The sequence below is a fragment of the Camelina sativa genome, chromosome 19, assembly GCF_030686135.1.
Source record: "Camelina sativa cultivar CO46 ecotype springtype chromosome 19, ASM3068613v1".
Lineage (NCBI taxonomy): Eukaryota > Viridiplantae > Streptophyta > Magnoliopsida > Brassicales > Brassicaceae > Camelina > Camelina sativa.
The window spans coordinates 10,777,242-10,785,629 of NC_141898.1; the positions used below are offsets into that span (position 1 = coordinate 10,777,242).

An 8,388-nucleotide genomic window follows, 5' to 3' on the forward strand; every position below is an offset into this window, starting at 1 on the left:
GAGGTATTATCTTTTTATTTCTATAATTTTTCTTATTTATTTACACAAACGTATAATAATATCACATAATTTTGTAACATTGACATTTAAATTTACATTTATTCAATTATCTTAACATATATTTATATATAATCATAATTAAATTTAGGACAGTATATATATATGTTTCTTGTATAAGGGGGAAAATATCACCAATTTCTTTGTTTTTGATTAGATTATGTCGTATCTATGCAAAATAATAGTAACTGGAACATGATTAGTTCTGATTATCGTATTTTAACTTATAAATAAAACTATATTTTTTTATTAGCGAATCATAAAATGTAGAGCTTGTTATAAATTCTAAATTTATAAATAATAAATAATTATATTCGTATCAACGCAACTAAATATCTGAAGTTTGAAAAAAAAAATATCAAAAGCATATATTGATTTCAAAATAATTTATAACATAAGAATAATACTATTCTTGCTTTTCAATCTTGCTCTTCTTCCTAGTAGTCATGCTATGACCTCTTACGACTTCTTCATTGATTCCAGACAGCTCCCTCTTCGACGAAAGTGATGTTGATTCTTCCGACGTAAGTTGTAGAATTTATTAAGCTGGTTCTAGTTCTTGGTAATTATCATTAACTTTTCCGTAAGTTTCCTAGCAATTTTATTAAAGATAAGCACATTATGGAATTATAATAATTAATTTAATCATCTTATAGACTACATTATCAATTTAATATGTTACCTTGACAAACTGGTTTACCATATCCTCTTTTTCCCAAAACTTTTCAACAACATAAGAAGCCTTGTCACTCTTCAAGTTATCAGTGGTGATAGAAATCTTAAAGAGCATGGTCTTCCCGATTAGAGCAGAAAGAGAAACGGACATGATGTTCAGTATGAGTTTATACCTAAAACATATAGAAGCATTCAAATGATCAACATATTCACATGAACACAATTCTAATCATATTAAATTAATCATATTTGTAATCAACTTCTTTGACATCGTCATCGCAAACACCACAACTATATAGACATTTTTTCCCCTTGTCAGACTCTAGTGGATATGGTTGAACCTTCTTTCTACATTATTTGCATGCAATATAATACCACTTAGGCACTGTCTCGACCGAACAGTTCGTTCCAATTGTCACACATGTACGAACCTATATATACAATCATGATTACTATTTTGTAATTGACATTATTTTGTACGTTGTGTTTAGATTAACAATACCTCGAATGAATATAGGATGTCGTTGATAGTTTTCATTTCATTTTTCATGAAAAACTCCTCATACAAAGTTGATTTTGGCTGTATATTCTTCGCTTCATCCTCATTGTGAACCAACTCAACAACGCTAGTGTTTGGCATCCTTCAAAAAAATAAAAGATAAGAATGTGAATACGTTTAGTCATGTCTAGCGTCTAATTGATGCTCTACAAAACTAAATACATTTGTCGGAATTTTTCGACTTCGGGTATTGACGAATTCGAGTGGATATCTGTGGTGTTGAATGAATTTGATACACTGTAATTGCCTGCAAAATAATTTTTAAATTTATCAAGAAGATGATAATTCAACTAATTAAATCACAGTACAGTTAACGACTAAATATCATCTAAAAATTTACCTTTCCACTCTTTCAAACATGCAAATCTAATCACACACACAACAACCGGGTCTTTGTGTTCTTTTATAGAAGTTTCAAAGGTTCTAGCAAGATCACCCCATATCGTACAACCTAATCGGTCACCGCTGTAAAGACAAAGTTTAAGTTAGTATCTTCTATAAAATATTCGTAGTTGATTTTATTTTATTTTTTTAAAACAGACCTTAAATCTTGTAAGTCAAAACTTATCTTCACATTGTCCTTTCCCTTAGTTTTTACGTTATCAAGAGAACCAACACCAGCAATTTGACCAACCACATCACATCTAAAAACATAACAATATTAGTTACTAATCAACAACCGAGTATATATATACATGAGTTTCACAACTTACCAAACAATACTTGTTTATCTATTTTTCCAGCCAAGATAGTTGAAAATTCTTGAAAGTATTTCTCAGGAACTCGTGCCGAAAAATCATCACATGGTTTAACTGTGGTGGTTCTATAGAACACTAACTTAAATCCCAAAGCACTTGTCCTGTAATCACCGTCATAATCCACCAAACTGAAAGTATCGATTATTTTCGAATCACCAACTTGGATCTGGTTTTGAAATTTCTTCACCAATGCATCCTCAATAGACGCGTGAATTCTTGTTCCCTTAAATTTAGAGCAGTCGTCAATACGTTTGAATCAAAATCGATATTAAGGTGTAGAAAAGCTTTAATAAACTATTTAAATTATTGTTAACAAAGTTTTTTTTAATAAACTTGAATTAATCGTAACAAACCTTCTCATCCACTAAAACCATCTGCAGTGATTTGAATGCTTTCCAAAGTCTTATCACACGAACCTGATCTTGTAGTGATCCAGAGCTGGATTGATCTCGTTAATGTTAACATAGGGAGAGATATTGACTTGTTTGGAGGCCATAATGAATATTTTGATTATTAAAAAGAATCGCTGAATTGTACGCAATGTTTCAATATGTATCACTATATATAGAGTATCCAATTGTTAATTTTTACATATATAATTAATATGATAATATCGAAATTTAAGTTTATCTTCCTTTTTAGAATCATTATAATAATTATCATATTAAAATTATGTCAATATAACATTTTCAGACGATAAGCATATAAGTTTTAAGGATATTTTACTTTTAAGTGATAATTGTAATATTTCATTAACATTTTTGTAAGTATATTATGATGATAATGAATCATTTTCTTCCAAATTACCTTTCCATTTTTCTATAATAATCGTGTAAATATAATATAACTAAATTCGATCAAGAAATATTTAAAATATTTAATTAATTTAATAAGTATATATTCTATATCTATATTAGGAAATTTAGTTAGACGTGAATTGAAATAAATTTTGATCATCCTTTCGTTATGAATAATATCTTTGAATATCTATTTATAACTATATAATATCTATTTATGAATAATATAATTAAATATCAATAGTACAATTTGTAAATTTGGAATTTTATACATATCAATAAATATATAATATTTTAAATGTCTAAAAAAATTTTGTAAATCCTAGTCCAAACCGAACACCATAAAGCTTACAATTATTGAATAATTGTATATCAAATCTAAAAGGTAAAAAACTTAAAAATTATATAAAAAAAAAATCAAGATTTCATGTCAATTAAAAGCCAATAAAGTTCAAAACTATAAAAAATCAGGATTCCAAATCATCAAAGGCATCCCTCAACTGTGTGACATGCGGACATGGTGGATTTATCATCACTCTCGTACAATTATGCACCGTGATCACCATGATTGAATCTATAAAAAGCAAAATTTAAATTTTTATATTAAACCATTTATCGAAACATATAGATATAAAATTATGCTAAACCTTGATTTCTCTCAATTCTTGCAAAATGTATGACACATATGATATCACCAACACAATGTATCCACTCATTAAAGAAATCGTTCGCATCAGGTTTTGGTAATCGGCATGACAATCGATCACCCCTACATTAAAAATTTTAGGATTTAGTCAAAGTGTCACAACATAATCTTAGTTTAATAAATTTTAAAAACATACTCGATATTTTCCAAATCAACGAACAACTCATTCCATTCTTTGTCGGGAGGACCTTCCTCAAAGCGATTTCCAACCCGCAATACTCTTCCGATGATATCTACATCATTTGTAAATTTACAATCAATTATTTTTTTCCAAATTTAAAATCTATATAATATTATCGTTCCCTCACCAACACAATAAGCAGAGTCTAAATAACCACTTTTGATATCATTAAATGATACAAAAGAGAAGAATTGATTTGAAGACAAAGTAGCAATTTTTCTAAACCATGTTATGGTTCTCCAATGTATCATAAAACGATGATCAGTTGTTCTAAAATTCCCGGTAACTCTGCATAGTGACAAAATTGCCAACATGATCCACTCTCCTTCTTTCAAATTGTTTACAAAAACGTCACGAAATCTAGGACTCATCAAAGCGTATATTTTTTTAACCTGCGAGAAAGTTTTATTAATATATGTAAAGAACATCTTAACTTATGAAAAATCTATCGTATAAAAATACCTTTTCATCAACCAAAATCAAATCAGACGAATTGTAGAGAGGATGAACACACTCAAATTTTCTTAGAATCTTTACTCTAATTTTCCACTCATGAATGAAAGGATTCAAGTCATTCAAATCAAGAAAATAGTCTTTTTCCTGTTTCTAGCCATGATAGCATTGGAAAGTAGGTTAGCCATGATAGCATAAACAAGATTGAAACGAAACGTAAAAATCTAAGTTTTTAAAGCAATTATTTTTATGTAAAGAGTTTAGCATGTATTTAAAGGTTTATAAATATATAGGTTTATCTTTCCTTTTTCTTTGAATTTTTTTATCAATAGATAATGTCAATAAGTATAACAATTATATCAGCGAGAATACTTTAATGGTATTTTTTCCAATTATTTGTAATTCGATTATTATAGTTTCCCGTTTATATGTGTATTAACATTTTTTTTATATATTCAATAATCATAGTTTACTCTTTATACCCTTTTTTATTTTGATATTGAGTTATTTTCAGTATCTTTTTGATTTTATCGGTTTAATTCTACAATTCTACTATGATCAAATATATTTTAAATCAAAGCTAAAATTTCATATTTTTCAACTTTACTAAATAGCGGAATACTGCATATTCTTTTTCCCCATAATACATATTGGTAGTAAACCAATGACATACATAAACTATTACAAATACTTTGATTAAAGTTTAGGTTTTAAATTAAGTTCAAATTCAAGACATAATAAAATACAAATAGACATGTCCAAATTAACAACATCATAATATTGAAAATTTAAAATCAACCATAGACGACAGAAAACAATTGAAAACATCGGGATCTTCTCACTTTCGGTTGCTTGAACAGCATGCTTCCTCTGAACAATCTTCATCAGATGATTCATCGTCAGACCAGTGACTGAAATAAATAATAGAATTAGGTTTTAGAATTCATTTATCGATTACACTAAATTACTATAATTTAATAGGTTAATCACATTACAGTAGATCGCCTGTCTTCATTCCAGCAATTTTATCTTTAAGTATAACCTTCGAACATCGTATTTGAGACATCAGACATTCGATTCCTAACAAAGAATACGTTAAGTTATTAATAAAACGATAATTTTGTGAAATTAAAAGTGTAATTATTAGTAAGTTAGTATACAGTACCTTCGAAAACAGAGATCCTCCAGAACAAAAGCATACACATTACTGGTTCATTACGATAGGTTGGAGAGAAAGTAATTTTCTCCCATTCCTTAATAAATTCAACAGAAGTCCCGCCAACTGCAACACATTCGATCTCTTCCCCACTTTAAGTTTTTTTTTTAAGAAAAAAGAAAAACACAATAATGTAGTTGTTAGACAACACTTAAATAAAATAAGAAAGAATACTATAAGTACTCTTGATAGTTTAACATATTATCTTACATTATGTCAAGAACGGTAAATGTCACAACTTGATTACTGGACGTGTAGCCATTTTGACGATCGAGGAAATCGATCATCCGAGGCTCATTTATATGCAACACCATTCCACATAAATCTAACATAAAAAGGGATAATTTTAAAAAATAGAATGTTAATCCCTAAATTATCTAAAATTTAGAATCTAATTATATACTGAAGACTTATAAAAGATTACTTGCATATAAGAACTTACCAACACAACAATTCTTCTCATCAGGTGAAAAATTCTGGATCATTGATGAATCAATAAGATGGTAAAAATTGTTAGTGTTTCTCGGAGGTATTGGAATCATATCTGTTTGGTCTATGAACTTGATTTCAAACGGATTGTTAGAGTTTCTAAGTGATCGTCGGCCTTTAATTACTCTAAATCCTGAAAGCACGTACCAGCCTCCTTCTTTAATCTTATCACGAAACTTTTCTAGATATAGAGCAACTTCTATTTTGGCATCAATCCTTTCTCCCTAAAATAAAAATCAACATTATTTCATGTTATCGTTTAATTACTGTTATATGAAAAGAGTTAGAAAACATACCTTCTCGTCTACCAGAATTAAACATTCATGAAAACGTTGCCCATCATTTAAATGCGGTGGCCATTGTCTAAGAATTTTGATAGCAACTCTCGAATTACGTATTGTAGGATTCAAATCTCTTATGTACACGACAACGGAGAAAAAAATGGAAATGGTAAGGAAATTTTCATATTTCATATATATATTCAAAAACAAAGATACGCCGATAGAATTAAATTTTAAAATTTGTGTGGCTTGTATTAAATCTCGTGTATTACACAGGGAAAGCTGCATGTGTTACTGATTGATAAGAATGATCAATAATTTGTTTGTTTTCAAGATTTCTGTAATTGGTTTGTTGAAAATCTGATGTTTGAATCGAAGCACTATGTTTGGAATTTTCTCCTTGGATGCCGAACTTTATTAGTGTCATGCATTGTCTATATGGTATTGTCTTTTAAAAATTGTTTCTCCTTATTTGAAGACTACATAAACTTTTATAATCAAAATTTTTTAAAATTCTATATGTCGACATTTGCAATCAACATTAAAATAATAACAAAATGCTGAAATTATATTTATAAAACAAATATTTAAGCTCATGTCTATTGACCATAAAAAAAATCATGTTTTTGTGGAAAAGCAAATAACATTAGTTTTTCTAAAAGTTAAAACCAGCACATAGTAATCAAACGGGGATTCGATGCTTGTCAAAAGAATCTTTAACAGCAGGATGAATATAGGATCCAAGTGTATCATTGTAGACAATAAAGAGTTTCGATCAGTTCTATCCAACAACTAACTACTAAAATTAATAAGTAAGATTTGTTATTTACCTCAAGTCCATAACGAAACGACAGTCAATATCATCCAAATCCTGAATTTTTGACTCTCCATGATCAATGAAATTGTACCTAAACGTTATTAAAATTTTAAATATAACTTTATATATGTCCACATACTATTTTTTTTTTTGATTGAAAATGATTCGATGCTAGAATTTAACTTACATGTACATGTACTCTGAATATTCTCCACCCTTTGGATCCTCAATTATCTCTGATCATCCATCACCGTTGGTTAGGAGTACATTATCATCTAACGTTGCCAATTATAGTAAAACGAATAGAAATCGTTAATAATTTCTTAATCACAATTAACAGATTTAAGTTTAAACGAACAATAGATTCAAATATGTCATTACCTCCACATTTGATTCCTTTCCACATTTTGAACAGACAAAGTCTCTTCCCGTTACCCACCTTGAACCGTTTGAACATATGATTGGCATAACATCCTGTTGCGAAGCAGTCAAGTACATATCCCCTTGAAAAAAATAAAAGGTCATTCAACGTATTATGCCAAGTACATATTTCTATATTTCTTGTATATTAAAGATACACGTGCATGCAATGATATTTGAACTTACTCAATCGACATGATTTTGAACCTAATGTAGCGTTCCATCAGACTCCAACGATCAGCAATGTCTTCTTGTTTAAAACTATTGATTTCCCCCATATTAGTGATGTATCCAATCAAATCAACTGCATAAAAACTCTTAAATATGTATTATAAGAAACAAATTAAAGTTTACTTTAACAATCCATTATAAACTAAAACTTACCATAAGGCCAACGTCCATGAAACTCATTATCATAAATACGTTTAAAACCAATGTTATTGAAAGGTTTGCAAATTATAGGATCGTTTGCAAGACTTATTATAGTCTTGTCAGTGAAAAATATCCGATAACCGAGATTAGTTTTCTGGATCTGCTCTTTATCTTCTTTGACTTCGAACCCCTCAATAACATACTTTGATTCTCTGACATTACAAAATACGGAAGACCATAGAGTGACGCCGGAATCGTAGCATGTCCAGATGACCCCTAATTCACAGTATAAGTGTAACTAAAATTTTGGAGATGTCAGGATCTTATGTCAATCAGTATATAGGTAGAAACAAAAATTAAAATATATATATATTTTTAAACGAATAACAATACCTCTTCGTCAACCAAGATTAGTTCTCTTGAAACATCATCCAAACAATTTTTCACTTGCCACGAACGAAACACCTTGACACAAATCGTCCATTGCATGGTTGAAGGATTCAACTTCGTAAGAAACACAAATCTCGCCATTTTCTATAAAAATAGAAGAGAGATGGCAAAGAGATAATTTTGTAAAAGGGAAGGATGAAGAAGTTGTAAAGGTTAT

The 8,388-nt window shown here is 29.1% G+C and overlaps 1 pseudogene; it reads right to left on the reverse strand.

The window, feature by feature from the left end:
• Window positions 1–598: 598 nt before the first annotated feature.
• LOC104767703 (uncharacterized) lies at window positions 599–2,545 on the reverse strand (annotated as a pseudogene).
• Window positions 2,546–8,388: the final 5,843 nt, after the last annotated feature.